Below are 21,909 nucleotides of genomic sequence, written 5' to 3'. Positions count from 1 at the left end.
CAGATGATGGGACAATTTCTCTAAAACAAATAAACATCAGGTACTTTACTTTTATTTAAAGAAAGGCCACCATGACAGCCACACATGCTTAGCACACATTGGGAATACACTTGGCGCTAAACTGAACAGACGGCAAACAGCTCATACTGTCATCTGTACATTGCATCTCTTTGGAATGCCAAGTGCCTCATTTACATATAGATGTTACACATCGCAAATCTGAGCTCTCCTACTTTGTTATTCTTTTGGGAAAACTGGCTGTGTTTAATTAAATAGTTCCAACCCCCCCCCCCTCATCTCCCCAGCTTTTAGGACTGTTGCACTTTAGCTAAAGTTAAGACAACTCACTATAGTTAGTTGAAAAGGGCTGCCTCGCTCATCTGTGCAGGACACAGCACTTTCTTGGAGGCTGTGGAACCAACTTCCCCAAGAACTAAGCACCATCACTAACCTCACCCCCTTCCGTTCCACGTGCCAGGAGCATTTCTTTACCTCTGTCTCTAACATAAACACAGAGCAGCATGGACATTAAATAAAATCCCCTAACCTTCCACCCCACACCCTTCTTCCTGGGGAAAGGAAAAATGCACCACATGTGATGGGTGTTAGTCATATTGCTTACTGCATGTTTGGAAGGTGCTCAGATAATGCGGTGAAGGGGGCAATATAAGAACCTACATAGAACAGGAAAAAATCCAAAACCTGGAAGGAGTATGTACAAAGATCTCAGCTGAGGAATGGATTTGTTCATAGATATGTATCTGAATCTGTGCAAACTAGTCTCTGGATTTTGAAAGGAAAAAGAGAACATTTTCAAACTCTTCATCCAGGATTTAGGCTATACATATTGTATTCCTCTAAAGGGGAAGGGGAAGAATTGGGATTGCTTTAAACCAACCTCAGTTTGTCAAATTCTCTTGCAATGGTTTCCCGCTGTCCTGTGTTTGTTTAAAGGATGCAGTTGCCGAGGCTGCCATGATGTCATCATGCTCAGGCTAGTTCTGTGGCCTGTGTTGTGCAGGAGGTCAGATTAGAGGATCACAGTGATGGTCCCTTCTGCCCCTGGAAGCTATGGATCATGTCTCTCCCCTCTTCCACAAGAGACTGGGCAGTTTGCATGAGCAAAGGGACCAGCTCCGTATGGCTAATGTAAGCACATCTTCCCACATGTATAAACAACGGGTGAGATTTTCATAAAGAAAAGGAGTACTTGTGGCACCTTAGAGACTAACAAATTTATTTATTTATTTATTTTCATGAAGTTGCTAGATTTCCACTCCATACAGCTAAATTCAATGCCTTGCATAATGACAGGTTCAGAGTAGCAGCCGTGTTAGTCTGTATTTGCAAAAAGAAAAGTGCCACAAGTACTCCTTTTCTTTTTGAGAATACAGACTAACACGGCTGCTACTCTGAAACCTGAGATTTTCATAAGAGCCTGAGTGATTTAGGTGCACAAGTCCCATTGAGAGCACTACTAACTAACATAGGCACGTTGGAAAATCCCACCGGACCCAGCCGAGTTGAGGCATTCTAGCCATGCTGGTCAAGATTTTCAAGAGAGACAAATGATACTTGGTGCTTCACTTACGTGGGGCCCTGACTGTCAGAGTGCTGAGCCCCCACCTGTGAAAATCAGACCCGCCCCCGTCAATGCTGATGGGGTTAAGGTGGCTGGATGGGCCAACTAACCACATAGGCTGCACCTGGAGGGGAGCCAGGGCTCAATATTTAATTAAGGGTGAAGCTCACCTGAGCAGGCACAAGTGGGGCTTCTATAAAGCTAAGGAGCTGAGAACAGTGGGGGGAAGTAGTTTGCAGTTGTGCCCTGAGAGGAGGAGGGGTGCTGGAGGCTCCTGGGTCTGGAAGGAGCCCTGGGGAGTGGAGGAAGCTTGCACATGCCAGCAGATGGAAGGAGGGAGTAGGACAGAGCGCAGGCTGGTAGTAACCAGGTCTGGGAGTAAGTAGAGCCCAGTTGTGGAGCACAGGGTACCTGGGCTGGAACCCGGAGAAGAGGGCAGGCCTGGGTGCTGCTGGTGGGGATATGGCACAGTTTGGATGTAGGGCTGTGTGGACTGGTGGAGGGACAGCTTGTCCTGAGAGACGTTGATAGAGAGCCAAGCCACAGAGTGAGCAGTTGAGCCACAAAGAAGATGAGGACCCTGGAGGGTGAGACTGAGACAACAGGCTGGGCAATCCGCAAGGAGTGTCTGACCAGCAATGACCTAATCTCTGGATGAGGCACGTGCCAATGGTGAGTAGTGAACCCTGCTACCCTTTAAGGAGTCTCAGCCAAACCCTGCAGCACCCAAAATCATAGTCAGCCTGGCCACTAGGCATTAGCTGAGTTCTTTGTTGCTGTTTCTATTCTGTTAAGGTCTGGCACTGCCAGCAGAGCTCTTGGCCGCTTTCTGCCAGTGCTGTGCAAACACACTAGGAGGAGACAGTCCCTGCTCCAGAGAGCTGACAAACTCAACAGGCAGACAGGAGGGTGGTGGGAAAGAGACCATGGGGGCAAGTGATTTGCCCAAGGTCACTCAGCAGGTCAGTGTCAGAGCCAAGTTCTCCTGACTCCAGCCTGGTGTTCTATCCACTAGGCTGTACTGCCCTCATGGTGCACTTAACTAGCACTTACTGGCACAGGTAGCCTTCCCAAGCCACCCTCAAGAGCACCTCTGGTGTCTGTGAAACTGTTTGTGTGCCATTTCATGTCCTCCTGCTATGGACCCACTGAAAGGCAGTGCAGTGAAAGCATGCTAAACTCTGCCTGAAGCTGGGCAAAGCTGCTGTTGTTGAAACCCATTTGTGGGTTTTTCCACCTATCTTGATTTCTGTGCGGTTCTCCCCTGGAGCAGGATTTGAACCCACTGTAGCAAAGGTGAGCTTAGAATTAAGCTGGGGATTGTAACTGCACTCTCTGCCCAGGTCTTTTTAGCCTGCCCGGGGCTTACAAGGGACTGACAAAGGCTTACAGAGGCTTCTTTGCCTTCTGTGTAATGTGTCCTGCAGGCATGAGGTTCATTACAACACCATGGTGCAGCCCAACACTCAACTGCAAACACGGTGTGACTATCCATCTAGCTCAGCCAGAAGTCATGGGCTTGCTACAAGAACCAGTGGCCTGCGCTATGCGGGTAGTGGGACTCAGTGCTCACAGCAATCCTTTCTGGCCCAGAAATCTATGGAAGAGAATAGTTTTGCTCAGCGTTTCAACAAAAAAAATTCTCAGGATCACAAATTATTTTGTGTAAATCTCCGCTGATTCAATTTCACTTTTCAGAGCCAATGCAAGTGGAGTCTGGCATGAGTTTGGGTTACCAGCTAGACGTTCAAGACCATTAGTCTCATAATTTAGCAGGATCACAGATGCATCTTCATTTTCACCTGTGTGTCTATCTGTGTCTTTATCTATAGTGATAAAAAAACTTCACTGTGGAAGTAGTTAAGATTGCTACTAGACACAAAACAAGGAGATGAAAAATTAAGCCACCGAATAGTACCTATGTAGTGCTTCTTTCCCAAGCACACCCCTTTCCAAACAATTTCCTCCCAGTGCTTAGTTGTGGATCTTTAATGTAGTGCTTTGTTGTGTTGTGATGGGGCAGTTTGCTAAAGGGAGCAATAGAAGAGCCCTATCCCTAGAGGACCAGGGAAAGCTGCAGCCACTGAGGGAAAGGATTTTATCCATCAGCAGCTGCACGTAAAACCTTCTGTTAAAGAATAAAATCTGGCAGAAAAGTGTAGGCACTGACTGAAATTGTTTTAAGTGTACAATGGAGAATAAACATCCAATTTGGGTGAGTAACAGCTAAAAATGATCCTCAATCCAAATATACTTTTTTTTTTAAATTACCCATTGCTTTAAATCTCCTCAAGATTAATCTCTCCACCAACTCTTCTGTAGATGGTTTTTAAAAAACATCAGTGAACAAAAAAGTGTGGGACTGCCTCGGTCACATTTCATCCACAGCCCAATTTCAAACACTTCCTATTAAACGTGTGAAAAGAAACAAACCAAAAAAAGCACAGAACATTCAGAAGGAATGAAAACCTAGACTACGGGAAATTTCACATTGAAAGGTCAGTGAGATGTAGTGAAACAGGAATGTATGCCCCATATTAAGCCCTTTTCAGAACATGATCTTAACTATGGTGTCACAAACAAATGTATCCATTGTTATATATTAAAATATAGTACAAGGTAGGGTGATTAAATAAATTCAAGGAAAAATAATAGTTCTGTTTGTGAACAAAACTATTCAAGGCATTAGGGTGCAATGATCAATATTTCCCCTTATCTCTTAGCGCAACCTTGGGAATATGTTGTTTTCAGTAATGTTCATGTTGCTTTTTCAGTTCCTGCCATATCATTTTACTTAAGACGACTTTTATTGTTTTTCCAATCTATTAGCCTCCTGAAAAATGAAAATGCTTCTTTACTTATTTGTAGCAGGAGTGTCTGAATACTTCATTATAAACACCTAAACTGACCCAGAAACCCTGTTTTGTAGCCTTGTGACAATAACATGATTTAATCATAGGATGCAAAATAAACAAGATTTTAGACTAAGGATGCAAAACCCTTTATACATCCAATTTAATCAAATGCTTTCTCTCTATAAAACACATTAATTTATGACAAAGGTGCATATCTGCTTTTTGGCAATGCACAGGCTAGTCTACTAATGTAATTTAATGTTAAATATTGGTTTGAAGGAAAACTCTTTCTACAGAGCTTTATGCTCCTGAAATATTCACTACAAGAGAGGTTGACACCGCAATAGATCCAGCTGGGTTTCTTTTTTTTTGGGGTGGGGAGGGGGAGGGGTTGACTTTCATGGTTAAAGCCATACGAAAATCTTTGCACAGGATGTAATCAACCTCATATTTACAGAGAAACATTGAGAAATTGCCTTCAAGTGCCAAGAAATACAAGTCGTTTACAAATCAGCTCTTCCTAATGTCCACTCAGTTCAACCCACATCATTAAATGAGATGCATTTCTCAAAATGAAAGTAGGACATTCAAAAGCACAGGGGGAAAAAACACACACTATATTTATATATTTGATTCATAGAAGAGGCAGACACTCAGAAATAGCAGCACGCTCTCCAGGCCCTGACATGCTGAAGGTTTAACATCAGTCAATTTATAAAGCCCAAACAGCAGACGATCAGTGATAAAATGATAATTTTGCAACATTTTTCTTTCGGTCAGTCAAAGTTTCTGTTTCTCTAGCAGTAATCGGGTTCAATTCTGTGCCTCTCCCTCAGAGATCCCCACCCCAATCTCTCTTCAGACACCCATGGCTCCAGGTGCTCAGCTTTCCTTAGGAGAGCCGGGAAACCCAATGTCTAAGTTATATATTCAGAGAAAACACTTGCATTGCTTTTCACTTACCGCTGTCGAGTCTCAGTAGCTGTGTGTAAGGACCTCGTACGATAGCTTCTCTCAATTTGCCCGAAAGAAAGGAGCTTGTCCTTTAAGTGTCTCTAAACATGGTTTGCATAGCTGGATCTCAGCTTATCTGTGCTTTTCTGCTTTTGCTTCCATACATGGATCTGTTCCCAACAGTAACTCCAAGCTGTCGAAAAGAAGCTATCTGGCAGCTTTCGGCTTCATCCAACACAAATCATGATGATAAAAAAAATCCTTTCTGCCTGGTATTTTTACACCCCCGACCCCCTGCCACAACGTCTTTTTCAAATTAACTTGAAGATTACATATTTCCTTTTCAGTGCATGCTGAACAAATCATTGCAGGCTAGTATATGCAACCATAAAAAAAATTGATGCTTAGGTTTATATTGTATTTAAAATGGCTTCAATCTCCTGCAAATCTTGACTGTTTGCCCACAACTTCTCAAAATATGTGCACGGTAATTGTTAGGATGGGGTAAATACAAATTACAAAGACAGTTTTATTTTTTAATTTATGGGTTCACATCCCTTTATTTCCAAGAATACTTTTCACTTTCCTTATAGGTCAGGGGTTTGTATGTTTGTGCCTTGGAAGGATTTCAACCTAATACATATCCTGTCTGTTGCAGCAGAATGTTAAGAGTCTCCTCTCTGAGGAGAGACAGAGAATGCACAGGAGAAATGTGACAGGCAGCTCCCAGATTAGTAACAGTAGCAGCCGTTAGTGTTCCACTTGATACTATAGGAGCGCCACACTGGGACGTATAAATGCCTCAAACCTTGAAGAATGGAAACCACCGTTTGGGACAGTCCCAGTGCATTTGTCTATAAATAAAGGAGGGAGGGAATCCTCCTCTTTGGCCACCCCTTTGTCGGCTCACACTGGGAGGGGTTGACCCAGCCCTATGTCAATACGATGGTCTAGTTGCAGAGTTCAACATCCAGTGCCGGGAAGTGAGAAATCTAAGGTAGAGCATATCACCTTAGTCCTACCCCCTTGCTGCCGTGCATTCCCTATAGCATTCAGAAGTGAATGCTAAGGAAAGCACCGGGTGCAATGCTAAGACTGGATTGGCTGTGTAAAGATTTGGTTATATCTGTACCATGCTGTCCGGATCGCTACCTATATTAGGGCACAATCCTGCAAGGTGCTGAGCTCTCTGGCCTGAACCAGCAAAGCACTTAGACACATGCTTTATTTTAAGCATGTGTGTAGTCCTACAGAGGTCAAGGGGACAAAGTTAAGCAGGTATTTAAGTGCTTTGCTGGTTCAGGCCAGAGTTCTTCGCTCCGTGCAGGACTGAAGTTTGCTTTGCTTCTAGGGCCGTACATGACCCCATCACTTATGTATCTTAGCACCTCAGTCTTGAACGTATTTATCATCGCAGCACTGCAAGGTTGGATCATCCTACCTGCTTCAGTACTTTGGCCCACCCCCCACACATACTGGGGACCAATCCACCATCAGCCCTCACGTTGTCCATTAAAGGGGAGGAGTATACTGGGACATAGAATCATAGAATAACAAAGTTGGAAGGGACCTCTGGAGGCCGTCTAGTCCAACCCCCTGCCCAGAGCAGGACCAATCCCAACTAAATCATCCCAGCCAGGGCTTTGTCAAGCCTGACCTTAAAAACTCCTAAGGAAGGGGATTCCACCACCTCCCTAGGTAACGCATTCCAGTGTTTCACCACCCTCCTAGTGAAAAAGTTTTTCCTAATATCCAACCTAAATCTCCCCCACTGCAACTTGCCCCTTATCCTGTCATCTGCTATCACTGAGAATAGTCTAGATCCATCCTCTTTGGATCCACCTTTCAGGTAGTTAAAAGCAGCTATCAAATCCCCCCTCATTCTTCTCTTCCGTAGACTAAACAATCCCAGTTCCCTCAGCCTCTCCTCATAAGTCATGTGTTCCAGTCCCCTAATCATTTTTGTTGCCCTTCGCTGGACCCTCTCCAATTTCTCCACATCCTTCTTGTAGTGTGGGGCCCAAAACTGGACACAGTACACCAGATGAGGCCTCACCAGTGTCGAATAGAGGGGAACGATCACGTCCCCCGATCTGCTGGCAATGCCCCTACTTATGCATCCCAAAATGCCATTGGCCTTCTTGGCAACAAGGGCACACTGCTGACTCATATCCAGCTTCTCGTCCACTGTCACCCCTAGGTCCTTCTCTGCAGAACTGCTGCCGAGCCATTCGGTCCCTACTCTGTATCGGTGCATGGGATTCTTCCATCCTGAGTGCAGGACTCTGCACTTGTCCTTGTTGAACCTCATCAGATTTCTTTTTGCCCAATCCTCCAATTTGTCTAGGTCCCTCTGTATCCTATCCCTACCCTCCAGCGTATCTACCTCTCCTCCCAGTTTAGTGTCATCTGCAAACTTGCTGAGGGTGCAATCCACACCATCCCCCAGATCATTAATGAAGATATTGAACAAAACCGGCCCAGGAGCATCCTCCAGCCTGCCTCTTTAGAAGTTTCGGTTTGCAGAGCCCTGTAAGAAAGTGCCCGTGGCTCCCCAGTGCACATGTGGGGAGAAAGGTGCCAGGGCTCACATTTCTTGTACTGTTAAAGGCAAGTCTCTGTCAGGCTGGGCTCTCCTGCTTTGAAGAGCATTTGGTTGAAGAGGAGACAGTAAGGGGAAGAGGAAAGGAAGTAGGGGAGACAGATCCAGTCCAGCACATGCAATATTTGTATCCATGTCCACTTGAAATTTAAAATTAGATACTAGACCTAGATACAGTGAGAACCAGCCTCTCACTCAAGCCATTATTAACTGGCCAGTGCTTTGTGCCCTGCACAGGGGGTCGCAGAGATGTGGAGGAGGAGAGGGGAGTGGTCTAAGCCAGTGGGTCTCAACCCATGATCTAATCAGCACACAGCTGTGACCCATGTGACATCCTCAGGGCCAAACAGGCAGTATATATTTATTGTGTGGATGCGGCCCATGTAAAACACAGCTGCACGTGCGCCCTGCAATGGTAGGTAGGTTTAGAACCACTGGCCTAAGCTAAGGGATCCATTCAGGCAGAAGGAGCAGAGGGGAGACGGAGAGAGACGTTCATGTGTGAAGCTGGCCCTGGCGCTGTAGGCAGAGCGGAAGGGAACAGCCGTGACGTGAGAAGAGACGAGCAGGTGAAATGAGGGTACTTATTTAGATGCCTAAAGATGAATTTAGGTGTCCAACTTTAGGTCCCTTGTATTGAAAATGCAGCTGCAGGCCTGGTTTCTTTGATTAGCTGGGAGGGAGAAGAAATGATTTTTTTTACTCAAGCTCTTTCACACTCTTAATTCTTTGTTTTGAACACCTGTTGAACTGAAACACTTGGCCCCCCACATCCCTAAATGGCCCCCTCAAGGATTGAACTCACAACCCTGGGTGTAGCAGGCCAATACTCAAACCACTGAGCTATCCCTCCCCTGTTTTTGCTGGACAGTGCATAGAGATGTACTTGAACTAGCTTCATAATAGCTGAGTGTAAAGGAAGAAAGCAAGATGTGGCAGTTAGATGTGGGGAAAACCTGCCTAATATTGTGCTTTCTGAGAATTAGTATGTAATTGTGCCCTTAGAAATTGCAGTGTAAAGCATCCATGCACAAGGGGCAGAGTTAGGGTTAAGCAGCCAACCTTATTACTGGCATTTCCAAACTTCTGAGTGCTGTGTTAACATTTTTGTAACTTGGGATTTAGTACAGAATGTGTAAAAACGTTGTCATGTTTTCCATGGATCACTCTTCCATTTGTCACATCCCAGAAATTTGCTGGGAGAGGTGAAGTTGGAGTCGAAGCTTACAGGTCATAAGGTATCAGGAGTTTTCGCAGGCAAATGAAAAAGACAATGTGTCACTCAAGGAGGATTTAATAAAAAAAAAAACAGAGCAAACAGCAATACATGAAAGGGAAAAGGAAAATGGCATTTACCTGTCTTCTTTCTTCAAGTTTCTGTTACTTCCTAAACTTAGTGACAGAGCACAGGTCAAAACCCCTGATGCTCCAACCTGTGACTGCATGAATGAAGACCCAGCTCGGCTTCAGTGTTTTGTCAAGAAGAAGGTGGCAGACCTAGGGCATGAAGCCTGGCCTACAATTAGTGACTTAGTGCTAACATTGGCAGATCATCAGCAGTGACTGTTATAATACATGGTCCAGTTGTATGACCCTTCGCTGTCCTGCGTCCTCTGCTATGAATTCATTGAATGAGTCTGCTCACCTTGAGTCACTGTGGCAGACTCAGAACCAGAATAATGATCATTAATAAGGAGGAGAACTAATTGAAGACAATAGTTAAGGCCAGGGCTTAAATTCAGCCAGAGCTGTGTGGAGCCAAGCTCCAGTAAATATTTTCAAACCCCGTGGAGTTGTTATAGCGTGGGGGGCGGCTCTGGGAAATACTCTATGCCCTGGCTCAGGCCAAGTAATGTGGTTTCCCCAAGGGCACTTAGTAAGGGGATGTTTACTTCTATCCTTGTTCATGGGTTAACCACATTCTCACTGACTGACCTCAATGGCAGTGTTACTGGCCTAAAATGTTAGGGATCAGATCCTCAGCAGGTGTAAACTGACGAGGCTGCACTGAAATCAACAGAATGACCCCATTTTACACCAGTTCAGGATCTGGCCCTATATCTTGTTAGCAACGTTTTATCTATATCTTTTGTCCTTCTTTCCCTTCCCCACTCCCTCTGACTCTCGCTGGGACAGCCGAGCCGGCAGGAGAGGGAGGCATGACAGACATCAGTACAACAGAACACAGCAACACTCTCTCTGCCAGTCTAAACAATGCCCTTTCGGTGCTTGCTGTCCAAACACAGGCAGCTGCTGCAGGGTGCCGCAGGTTGCATGAGGGCTGCTGGCACCAAGAACAAGCATGCTGCTCGTCCTGCCACTGGCTTTGTCTCTCTCAAGTCCTGAGACCAACTTGGCTATAACAACACTGCAAACCAGCTTCACCAAGTCAGGCCCCTATTTCAACCAGCTACGAACTAGGGCTTCCCTGGCTGTGGCCCAGTTCCCAGGCGTGCCTCTCTCTGAACAGGAACAATGTGATTCTTGCAGCTCTGAGGTAACAGGCAGCTGTAACGCACCAACTCCATCCAGGCTGACATCACCACCTCATTTTGCATTTTCCATGCAAAAGGCAGGAGGCTAGGAATAGGCCCGATCCCTAGCTGGAGCTTCCCTCAGCAGAGATGGGCCCCTTTTCACCAGCAGAGGAGCAGGCCTACAGGCTAATGGTGAAGAACCCAGTTCTCTTTGTCTGAACTCCGATACTGTCTTCTCTTTGGTGTTCACATTTAAGGGAACCCTCTGCGAAGATGGACAGCTGGGGGAAATGCCTGCTGATGGGATGAGTTGCATTACAGCCAGATACTTTGATTCCAAGGCTCTCCTCACAGTGCCTAAAAAGGGCAACTGGCAATGCTAGCTCTGCTGCTAGGAACTCTTATTTCAAGACACTCTCATCCCTTCACACTCCTACAACTCATGTCACTCCAGCTTTGAGTTGCTACTTCGATAGTCCCCTTCCCTTGGTTTCCAGTGTTCCTGCAGCTCTCCAACTTGTTTGTCAATGCCTCCTTTCTCACTTGTAAAGAGGATGGCAAAGCAGCTCACTCTCTACACGGTGAATATCAAGCAATGCACGTTTCACAATCTGTTTAAATAGACAGTTGCTTGCCAGGAGAACCTGTCGTTCTACTCGGAGCGAAAGAAAACCCATATGTCCAGCAATTGCGGCTGTTTTTCCAAAGACTGTGCTGTGGCGGTTGTTTTGCATTTATTTGGGTATTTGAGCTCCGCTCCAAGATGAATGTTTGCTGGAGGTAAGCAGTGTAGGGCCAGATCCTCAGCTGGTGTAATTCAGTTTACCTACATGGAGTTAGACGATGCAGGACCATTCACACTAGCGGAGAACCTGGACAGCCAGGAGAAAGTGAACTCAGGATTCCTCTTATATTAGTTTCTACTCCCAGAGCACCAAGGCCTGGTCTACACTAGGAATTTACTTCAGTATAGCTCCATCTCTCAACAGTCTGAAATTTCCCTCCCCTCCCACCCCCCCCGGCGAGACATAGCTATTCCAGTTAGACCAGCACTAGGCTGATGGAAGGGTTCTTCTCTTGACTAAGCTACCGCCTCTCAGGAAGGATTACCTGTGGGCAGCAGCATCCTCATGTTGGGGACACTGGGCATGGCCACTAGGTAACTCGAGGGGATGGAAGACCATGAGTGTCGATGAAGCCCCCTCGCACTAAGCCCAAGTGACTTTGGCCCCCCTGCCTGGAGGCACTCGCAGCAGTTACGCTGAGGATCTTGCAACAACATGTTGCAAGTGCAGACTGTCTGAAACTGAACGAGGCCAGACAGGGCAAATATGGCAAAACAATGCTGAACAAAACAACTCCATATATAGTTTAATAGATGGTACAAAGAAAAAGGGAATTAGCTGGTATACCAGATTGGCTGGCTATATGGAGTCCTTGACTTTAGCAAAGCTTTTGACATGGTCTCCCACTGTATTCTTGCCAGCAAGTTAAAGTATGGGCTGGATGAATGGACTATAAGGTGGATAGAGAGTTGGCTAGGTTGTCGGGCTCAACAGGTAGTGATCAATGGCTCCATGTCTAGTTGGCAGCCGGTATCAAGCGGAGTGCCCCAAGGGTCAGTCCTCGGACCGGTTTTGTTCAATATCTTCATTAATGATCTGGAGGATGGTGTGCATTGCACCCTCAGCAAGTTTGCAGATGACAATAAACTGGGAGGAGAGGTAGATACACTGGAGGGTAGGGATAGGATACAGAGAGACCTAGACAAATTGGAGGATTGGGCCAAAAGAGATCTGAGGTTCAACAAGGACAAGTGCAGAGTCCTGCACTCAGGACGGAAGAATCCCATGCACTGCTACAGACTAGGGACCGAATGGCTCGGCAGCAGTTCTGCAGAAAAGGACCTAGGGGTTACAGTGGACGAGAAGCTGGATATGAGTCAACAGTGTGCCCTTGTTGCCAAGAAGGCCAATGGCATTTTGGGATGTATAAGTAGGGGCATTGCCAGCAGATCAGGGGACGTGATCGTCCCCCTCTATTCGACACTGGTGAGGCCTCATCTGGAGTACTATGTCCAGTTTTGGGCACCACACTACAAGAAGGATGTGGAAAAATTGGAGAGAGTCCAGCGGAGGGCAACAAAAATGATTAGGGGACTGGAACACATGACTTATGAGGAGAGGCTGAGGGAACTGGGATTGTTTAGTCTGTGGAAGAGAAGAATGAGGGGGGGATTTGATAGCTGCTTTTAACTACCTGAAAGGTGGATCCAAAGAGGATGGGTCTAGACTATTCTCAGTGGTAGCAGATGGCAGAACAAGGAGTAATGGTCTCAAGTTGCAGTGGGGGAGATTTAGGTTGGATATTAGGAAAAACTTTCCCACTAGGAGGGTGGTGAAACACTGGAATGCGTTACCTAGGGAGGTGATGGAATCTCCTTCCTTAGAAGTTTTTAAGGTCAGGCCTGACAAAGCCCTGGCTGGGATGATTTAATTGGGGATCGGTCCTGCTTTGGGCAGGGGGTTGGACTAGATGACCTCCTGAGGTCCCTTCCAACCCTGTTATTCTATGATTCTATGGATACTTAAGGCAGCTTGCTATTAAATAAAAAGAAAAGGAGGACTTGTGGCACCTTAGAGACTAACCAATTTATTTGAGCATGAGCTTTCGTGAGCTACAGCTCACTTCATCAGATGCATACTGTGGAAACTGCAGAAGACATTATATACACAGAGGCCATGAAACAATACCTCCTCCCACCCCACTCTCCTGCTGGTAATAGCTTATCTAAAGTGATCATCAAGTTGGGCCATTTCCAGCACAAATCCCCCATACACACACAAACTCACTCTCCTGCTGGTAATAGCCCATCCAAAGTGACCACTCTCCTCACAATGTGTATGATAATCAAGGTGGGCCATTTCCAGCAGAAATCCAGGTTCTCACCCCCCACCCCCCAACACACAAACACACAAAAAGTTTGTATGTTTTGGCGGGGGTGGGGGGGGGGTTAGAAGGCCCACCTTGATTATCATGCACATTGTAGAGAGTGAGTTTGTGTGTTTTGGGGGGGGGTGGTGAGAACCTGGATTTCTGCTGGAAATGGCCCACCTTGATTATCATACACATTGTGAGGAGAGTGGTCACTTTGGATAAGCTATTACCAGCAGGACAGTGGGATGGGAGGGGGTATTGTTTCATGGCCTCTGTGTATATAATGTCTTCTGCAGTTTCCACGGTATGCATCCGATGAAGTGAGCTGTAGCTCACGAAAGCTCATGCTCAAATAAATTGGTTAGTCTCTAAGGTGCCACAAGTACTCCTTTTCTTTTTGCAAATACAGACTAACACGGCTGTTACTCTGAAACTTGCTATTAAATAAGTATGCTAAAAAAAAGGATGTATAAAAGTCTGTAACTTCCTGCTCTGTGTGCAGGATTTGAGATTGTCTCCCTGTACCACCTGAAGCTTCAAATAAACTTTTCTGCTTCTCCACCCCGTTGTGATTATTGGGCGACGCGCACACCGGGCAACAAACCCTGCTGTTGCTTGCCTCGGGCACTCTGTGCTGGCAACACTTTTGGCATCCCTGGGTGGGCTTGAGGCTGCTATTTAGCCTTGCCCGGACCCCTCCCGGCGGTCGAGTATTACGGTGACAACCGACGCCCAGTGCACACGGGTGAGTTCATCAGGGGCCTTGGAGGAGACGTGATTTGATCGACCCCGGAGGGCACAACGGTGCAACGCACTCATATAGTGGAGAAGCAACTGCGGGCGATGGTGGGGAACCGGTCCCTTGGAGAAGGTAGGAATCTCTTGAAATCCAGATTGTATGCTCTGTTGGAACCTGGGGACGCCCAGAGTTACCCTGTAGGCATGGGACAGGGACAGAGCTTGGGAGGTAGGGCACAGTGTACACCCTTAAAGTGTATCCTAGCAAACTGGAAGGTATTTGGTTCAGATCCGCTGACTAAGTCCATTAAAACGATTCTGTACAGTTGACTGGCCTCAGTATTAACTAGAGGACCAGGAGCAGTGGCCACCAGGAGGGTCAGTTAATTACAACACCATCCTCCAGTTACTCCTGTTCTGTCAGTGAACAAGGAAATTGGTTGGCTTATGCTCTTTGCTCCCTGAAACTAAAATCGCCCGTTCTCGAGCGGAGATGCGTCCAGCCCCAACTCTGCAGGTCTATTCTCATAGAATCATAGAATATCAGGGTTGGAAGGGACCCCAGAAGGTCATCTAGTCCAACCCCCTGCTCAAAGCAGGACCAATTCCCAGTTAAATCATCCCAGCCAGGGCTTTGTCAAGCCTGACCTTAAAAACCTCTAAGGAAGGAGATTCTACCACCTCCCTAGGTAACGCATTCCAGTGTTTCACCACCCTCTTAGTGAAAAAGTTTTTCCTAATATCCAATCTAAACCTCCCCCACTGCAACTTGAACCTCCCCCACTGCAACTTGATGTGCCCTTTAACCCTGTGGATTTGGCTGTGTTCAAAGCACAGGCAGGGGAGTTTTCCACCAACCCAAGCAGGTTTATTTCAGTTTTTGAGGGATGTCTTAGCAGCCATAAGCCAGACTGGGATGATTGTAACATCCTCCTGCAAACCTTATTGTCTGAGGTTGAAAGACAACAGGTAGTGTCCAAGGCAAGGGAGGAGGCGCAGAAAGGGTACAACCGGGATCATAATAATGCCCTTGACCTGGATGCACAAGTCCCCCGAGCAGACCCCAGGTGGGATCCAAATAAGCCTGGGGATATGATCCGCCTTTCCTCCTATAAGGAGTTGCTTTTGCATGGACTCCGTCACTTGACCGTCCGCCACAATAATTGGACAAAACCGTATGAAGTAATGCAGGATCTAAAGGAAAGCCCAGGGGCCTTTCTACAGCGTATTTGGGACATGATTTGACAGAACACCAATGCAGACCCTGATGATCAGGCAACTGAGTCAATCATTAAGGGAGTTTTTACGAGCAGAGCAGCCCCTAATATTAAAAAGTTACAAAAAAAGGAGGATTTAATGGGCGTGACCATGGCCCAAATCTTAGAGACTGCAAACCGAGCTTATAGTCTGAGAGAGACAGAGGGGGGGGGGAAAAAAAAAAGCAAGTTAAAATAATGGTAGCGGCGGTACAGGCTGGCACTAAGGGAAGTGGCCAGGGAGGAGGAAGGGGCCGTGGATGCGGACGTCCAGGCCCGCAGGAGAGACGACGGGGTCGCAACCAGCGTGCCTTGTGTCGACAAGAGGGAACTAGAAGAATGAGTGCCCAGAAAGGAAATAAAAGGGGGGTGCCTCTATGAGGGCGATGGGGGAGCAGGAATAGGTGTGTCCGGGGAGATGGACCACCCTACCCCCGGAACCCCAAGTAAAGATGTCGGTGGGAAGCTCAGAAATAGATATTTTTTTAGTGGACTCTGGAGCAGCACGAACTGCTGTAAATTGACCCCTTCAGTTGCCAGTAGCAGATTCCCTTACCGTGGTGGGAGCCACAGGCAGAGACACCAAGTGCCCAGTGTATGCCCCAGCGGAATGCGCTTTGGGAAACAGGACTATATCCCACAAGCTGGTATACCTCCCTGAGTGTCCAAAACCTCTGCTGGGATGGAATTTGCTTTGTTGCCTAGGTGCCACCCTGCATTTTACTGAGGATGAAATAACCCTTACCTTGCCCCCCGAGAATGCATGGATCATGACCCTTGCAGTTGAGCCCTCAGCTATGCAAGCCCCAGAATGGAGCCCATGGGAAGACCAGGTGTATCCCCTTGTATGGGCATCAGGGATTCCAGGAAAGGCCACCCACCAGACCCCCATTACTATTCAGCTCATACCAGGGAAAGCCCTGGTGCAAGTAAAACAGTATCCAATCAAGAGGGAAGCCAGAAAAGGTTTACAGGAAACTATAAATCAATTCCTAACGTATGGTATTCTCCGGGAATGTCAGTCAGCCTGGAACACTCCCATTCTACCCGTACAGAAGCCTGATGGCACATATCAGCTGGTACAGGACCTCAGGGCAGTCAATGAATGGGTTAAGACTCTGCACCCTCTTGTCCCTAACCCGTGTACACTATTGGCTTCTATCGGGGGACAGTATACCCATTTTTCAGTTCTCTATTTAAAAGATGCTTTCTTTACCATCCCAGTTGCCACCCCATCACAGGAGATTTTCTCCTTCGAGTGAGAGGACCGAAACAGGGTTAAAAAGCAACTTTGCTAGACAGTGTTGGCCCAGGGATTTAAAAACTCCCCCACCCTCTTTGGCCAGGCTCTGGCCAGAGACCTAAAAAAGTGGGATAATGAGGAGGCCCTCCTTCTGCAGTATGTAGATTTGTTAATTGCCACTGTGGGCCTAACCCCCTGCCTTAAAGCCACTGTGAGCCTCCTGAATTTTGTTGGACTCTGGGGATATCGGGTAGCACAGAGTAAGGCTCAAATCGCCCTCCCAGAAGTACAGTACCTCGGGTTCCACATACGGCAAGGGGAGTGCCAGCTTTCAAATGAAAGGAAGGAAGCTATATGCCAAGTTCCTACCCCAAGTAATTGTAAGCGGCTCAGGGCATTTCTGGGTATGGCAGGCTTTTGCAGGATATGGATCCCAGAGTTTGGACTATGGGCTAAACCCCTGTATGACTGTGTAAAAGGAGCAGATCATGACCCCTTCTATTGGACAGCAGAGGCTGACAGGGCATTTAAAATCTTAAAAAAAAAAAAAAAAAAAAAAGTTGATGGAAGCCCTGGCTCTGGGCCTGCCAGATCTCTCTCAGCCGTTTCCGTTGTATGTACATGAACAAAAGGGGGTAGCCCTAGGAGTGCTCACACAGCTGTTAAAAGCATGAAGACGTCTCGTGGCCTATTTCTCTAAGCAGCTGGACCAAGTGGCAAAGGGATGGCCAGCATGCCTACAGGCAGCTGCAGCCACAGCCCTGATGCTTGCAAAAGCTAAAAAACTAACCTTAAAAAAAATACATACCCCTCATATGGTCCAAGCCTTATTGGATGCAAAGGGAGGCCTTTGGCTCACCCAGGCTCGGATGGCTAGATATCAGGCCAAACTTCTAGAGAACTCTGAAATCACCTTACAGCCTTGCCCCTCCCTTAACACCGCCACCCTCCTACCGGAGACTGAGGAACAGGAACATAGAATCATGGAATATCAGGGTTGGAAGGGACCTCAGGAGGTATCTAGTCCAACCCCCTGCTCAAAGCAGGACCAATCCCCAATTAAATCATCCCAGCCAGGGCTTTGTCAAGCCTGACCTTAAAAACTTCTAAGGAAGGAGATTCTACCACCTCCCAAGGTAACGCATTCCAGTGTTTCACCACCCTCCTAGTGAAAAAGTTTTTCCTAATATCCAACCTAAAACTCCCCCACTGCAACTGGAGACCATTACTCCTTGTCCTGTCCTCTTCTACCACTGAGAATAGTCTAGAACCATCCTCTCTGGAACCACCTCTCAGGTAGTTGAAAGCAGCTATCAAATCCCCCCTCATTCTTCTCTTCTGCAGACTAAACAATCCCAGCTCCCTCAGCCTCTCCTCATAACTCATGTGTTCCAGACCCCTAATCATTTTTGTTGCCCTTCGCTGGACTCTCTCCAATTTATCCACATCCTTCTTGTAGTGTAGGGCCCAAAAGTGGACACAGTACTCCAGATGAGGCCTCATCAATGTCGAATAGAGGGGGACGATCACGTCCCTCGATCTGCTGGCAATGCCCCTACTTATACATCCCAAAATGCCATTGGCCTTCTTGGCAACAAGGGCACACTGTTGACTCATATCCAGCTTCTCGTCCACTGTCACCCCTAGGTCCTTTTCCGCAGAACTGCTGCCTAGCCATTGGTCCCTAGTCTGCAGCTGTGCATTGGGTTCTTCCGTCCTAAGTGCAGGACCCTGCACTTATCCTTATTGAACCTCATCAGATTTCTTTTGGCCCAATCCTCCAATTTGTCTAGGTCCCTCTGTATCCTATCCCTGCCCTCCAGCGTATCTACCACTCCTCCCAGTTTAGTATCATCCGCAAATTTGCTGAGAGTGCAATCCACACCATCCTCCAGATCATCTATGAAGATATTGAACAAAACTGGCCCCGGGACTGACCCTTGGGGCACTCCACTTGACACCGGCTGCCAACTAGACATGGAGCCATTGATCACTACCCGTTGAGCCCGACAATCTAGCCAACTTTCTACCCACCTTATAGTGCATTCATCTAGCCCATACTTCTTTAACTTACTGACAAGAATACTGTGGGATGCTTTGGATGACTTTTGACGTGAAGTGTGTCCCGTTGTTTAGAGATCATAGATGTCCAGTACTCCAGCCGTCCGCACTTAAAGGATGTACCCCTCCCAAATGCTACCATTAGTGTACCACTCATAATCTGCAGTACTGTAATAGATGGGCAAAGAAGGGTGGGTTATGCTGTTGTGACATCGTGGAAGCCGAAGGTTTGCCCACAGGGACCTCTGCCCAGCTGGCCGAACTAGTAGCCCTGACCCGTGCACTTGAACTGTCAAAAGGAAAGTGGGTCAACATTTTTACTGATTCAAAATATGCTTTTGGGGTGCTGTATGCTCATGCTGGCCTATGAAAGCAAAGGGGAATGCTGACAGCCCAAGGCTCCCCAGTCAAGTACGGGCCCCAAATCCTCCGGCTCCTAGAAGCCGTACAACTCCCCTCAGAAGTGGCGGTGGTACACTGTAAAGTCCATCAAAGGAAAAATCAAGATGTGGCCAGAGGTAACACCCAGGCAGATAGAGAGGCTAAGCATGCTGCCACCCTGACATCCCCTCAGACTGAGAACGCCCATATGCATGCCCTTATCCCATCAGCGGGGGAGCTTCCAACCCCTCAGTACTCTGGGGAGGAGAGACAGCTAACCGACAAACTCGGTTTCTGGGAAAAAGAGGGATGGCTCCATTCCCCGGAAGGGAAGGTCCTCCTACTGAAGGGCCTGATCCGGCCAGTGCTGCAGAAACTACATCAAACTACTCACGCTGGCAGGGAAGCACTTATCCAGCTAATGGGAAAATACTTTATCACATCCGGACTCCGACCCCTGGCTGCCCAGGTACAAGCAGACTGCTTAGTCTGCCAAAAAAATAACCCCCGACCAGGACATCTCATGCCACCAGCTGCCCTAGAACCCACTCCAGGCCCCGGACGGGTGTGGCAAATAGACTTTACTGAGTTTCCCTGGACCCAAGGGTTCAAATATCTCCTTGTTATAGTGGATCGGTTCAGCGGATGGCCAGAAGCCTTCCCATGCCGTAATTGCACTGCCAGGACAGTGGCCCTCAAGTTTAAGGAGATCATTCCTCGCTTTGGACTCCCCCAGTGGATGGAATCTGACAACGGGACACACTTCATGTCAAAAATCATCCAAAGCATCTCACATGCCTTACAGATCCCCTGGAAACTCCATACGCCCTGGAGACCGCAAGCCAGTGGGGTAGTGGAGCGTATCAATCAGACCCTTAAACGGCATCTCTCAAAAGTGTCCCTGCAGTGGCCTGATGCTTTGCCCCTCGTCCTGCTCTGTGTCCGCGTTCTCCCAAAGGGTAAATTAGGGCTTAGTCCCTTTAAAATTATGTTTGGAACGGCATGGTCTATGAATGGCACCCCGGTTCTGTCAGGGGAATGGGAGTTGTGTAATGTTTTTTTGTCACAGTATATGTGTTCCCTGTCTGCTGTTCTCTTGTCTCTTCACAAATATACTAAGGATTCCCAGCCTCTCCCCTTGGACTCTCCCGTCCACTCCTTACAGCCCGGTGACTCCGTGCTTGTTTGTACCTGAAAAAATGAGCCTCTCCAGGAAAAGTGGAAAGGACCCTACACTGACCTGCTGATCTCCCATACAGCGGCAAAGGTCGAGGGACACACAAACTGGATCCATCACTCTCATCTGAAGGCAGTACCCGTCCCCTCGTCAGCAGAACAGTGGACCATCCAACCTGCTGACTCCTCATCTAGTGACGATCTCAGGCTAAAACTACTGTTTAAGAGACACAAATAGTGGGCACCTTAATGCCAAAATGAGCCCACCCAGGAACTGAAGACCCTGAAGAAGGGCTAGAAAAACTCTGGTAATAATTAATTGGGTAACATTGTTATTCTCTGTATTGGTATTTCCAAACTGTGCATATCGGGAGCATAACTCCTTTGTTTCGCTTGCACACCATGTTGCTACTTTAACAAACCAGACTGATTGCTGGGTATGTGCTCCGGCTCCACTATCCCCCAAAACGGGAATGCCCCTTGACATGCTGCCCTTGACCCTAGCAGAATTAGCCATCACCAAAGAGCAGGAAAGAACGGACTCACTGTTCTGGAACAAGACCTCTTTACAGCAAGCCACCTATCAGGACCAGGAGTATTCAGTTGCAGTACTCACTGAGGGAGTGTTATGTTTTACCCGAAGCCAATCTGATCACTATGGGCGTCCTGTGGGGAAAAAGCTCCTGCGTTATTACACAGTGGGCTGATGGGTATTGGATAAAGACCAGAAGGGGAGGCCAGCAGTGTGGGTGTAATGGTTCCTCCCCTTTTGGGGAAACTCTTACAAATAATCTTACCACAGAAAAAGGGTTTGGAAATGTAACTTGCCGTCCAGTTAATATCGCTAATGTAGCAGGCCAATGGTGGGTTTGCAGTGGTCCCTATGGCAAGTGTAACTTAAACGGCACAATCAGAAACACTCCCACTTGTACCCAATCAGGAGGATGGGAAGCCCCCTTACGGGCATATGAACTGTTTGGAAAAGCAGCCTTAAATATCCCAGGAATCCCCTTAAGAAACAGTCCTTACTGGGCCCTACAGGGTCACTATTTTGTATGTGGCCGAAAGCCTTACAAGGTGCTGCCAGCCAACTGGACAGGTAGCTATTATATAGCTCATGGAGTTCCTCATCTGTCAATAACTGCCACACTGCCCAAAAAAAAAAAAAAAAATTAGAAATGCCCAAAAATTAGAAATGCTCTGTTAAGTCACGAGAAGAGACCCTGCGGCAAGTACCTGCGGCATTAAAAAGCAATATAAAAACCCCCTTCACAACCAAAAAGCTTGTAGGGTGCTCTATACTGGGAATAGCGCCACTGTTTTCCAGGCCAGCCATGGTATGCATAGGCCACTATACTGTAAGGCTGCAAATGGTACTTGAGAAAGTTGCCTCAGAGTTAGAGGACTCAATTAGTAATTTAGAATCAGCAGTAAAAACATTAAATAAAGAGGTACAGCAGCTCAGGGCGTTTTCCCTCCAAAACAGGCTGGCTTTGGACTATCTCTTGGCATCCCAAGGGGGGGTTTGTGTCCTCGTCGGGCCCCAATGTTGTATATATGTAAATAATAGCAATTATAAAATCTATGACAAAGTGGTACAGGCTGAGGCCCATGGCCGAGCCAGAGCACAGGTTGCCTATACTGCCC

General features: G+C 47.2%; 1 protein-coding gene across 1 annotated transcript in view; it reads right to left on the bottom strand.

Annotated features, from left to right (window-relative positions):
* The window catches only part of SLC8A1 (solute carrier family 8 member A1), a 336,414-nt gene extending 330,992 nt beyond the window's left edge, over nt 1-5,422 (bottom strand). The window contains exon 1 of the mRNA XM_073339984.1: nt 5,401-5,422. The gene's annotated coding sequence lies outside the window, so the exon portion shown is untranslated. The remainder of the gene's footprint in view (nt 1-5,400) is intronic.
* Nucleotides 5,423-21,909: the final 16,487 nt, after the last annotated feature.

The sequence above is a fragment of the Lepidochelys kempii genome, chromosome 3 (genome assembly GCF_965140265.1).
Source record: "Lepidochelys kempii isolate rLepKem1 chromosome 3, rLepKem1.hap2, whole genome shotgun sequence".
NCBI classification, from domain to species: Eukaryota; Metazoa; Chordata; order Testudines; family Cheloniidae; genus Lepidochelys; species Lepidochelys kempii.
This window is presented reverse-complemented; position numbering and strand designations above follow the sequence as displayed.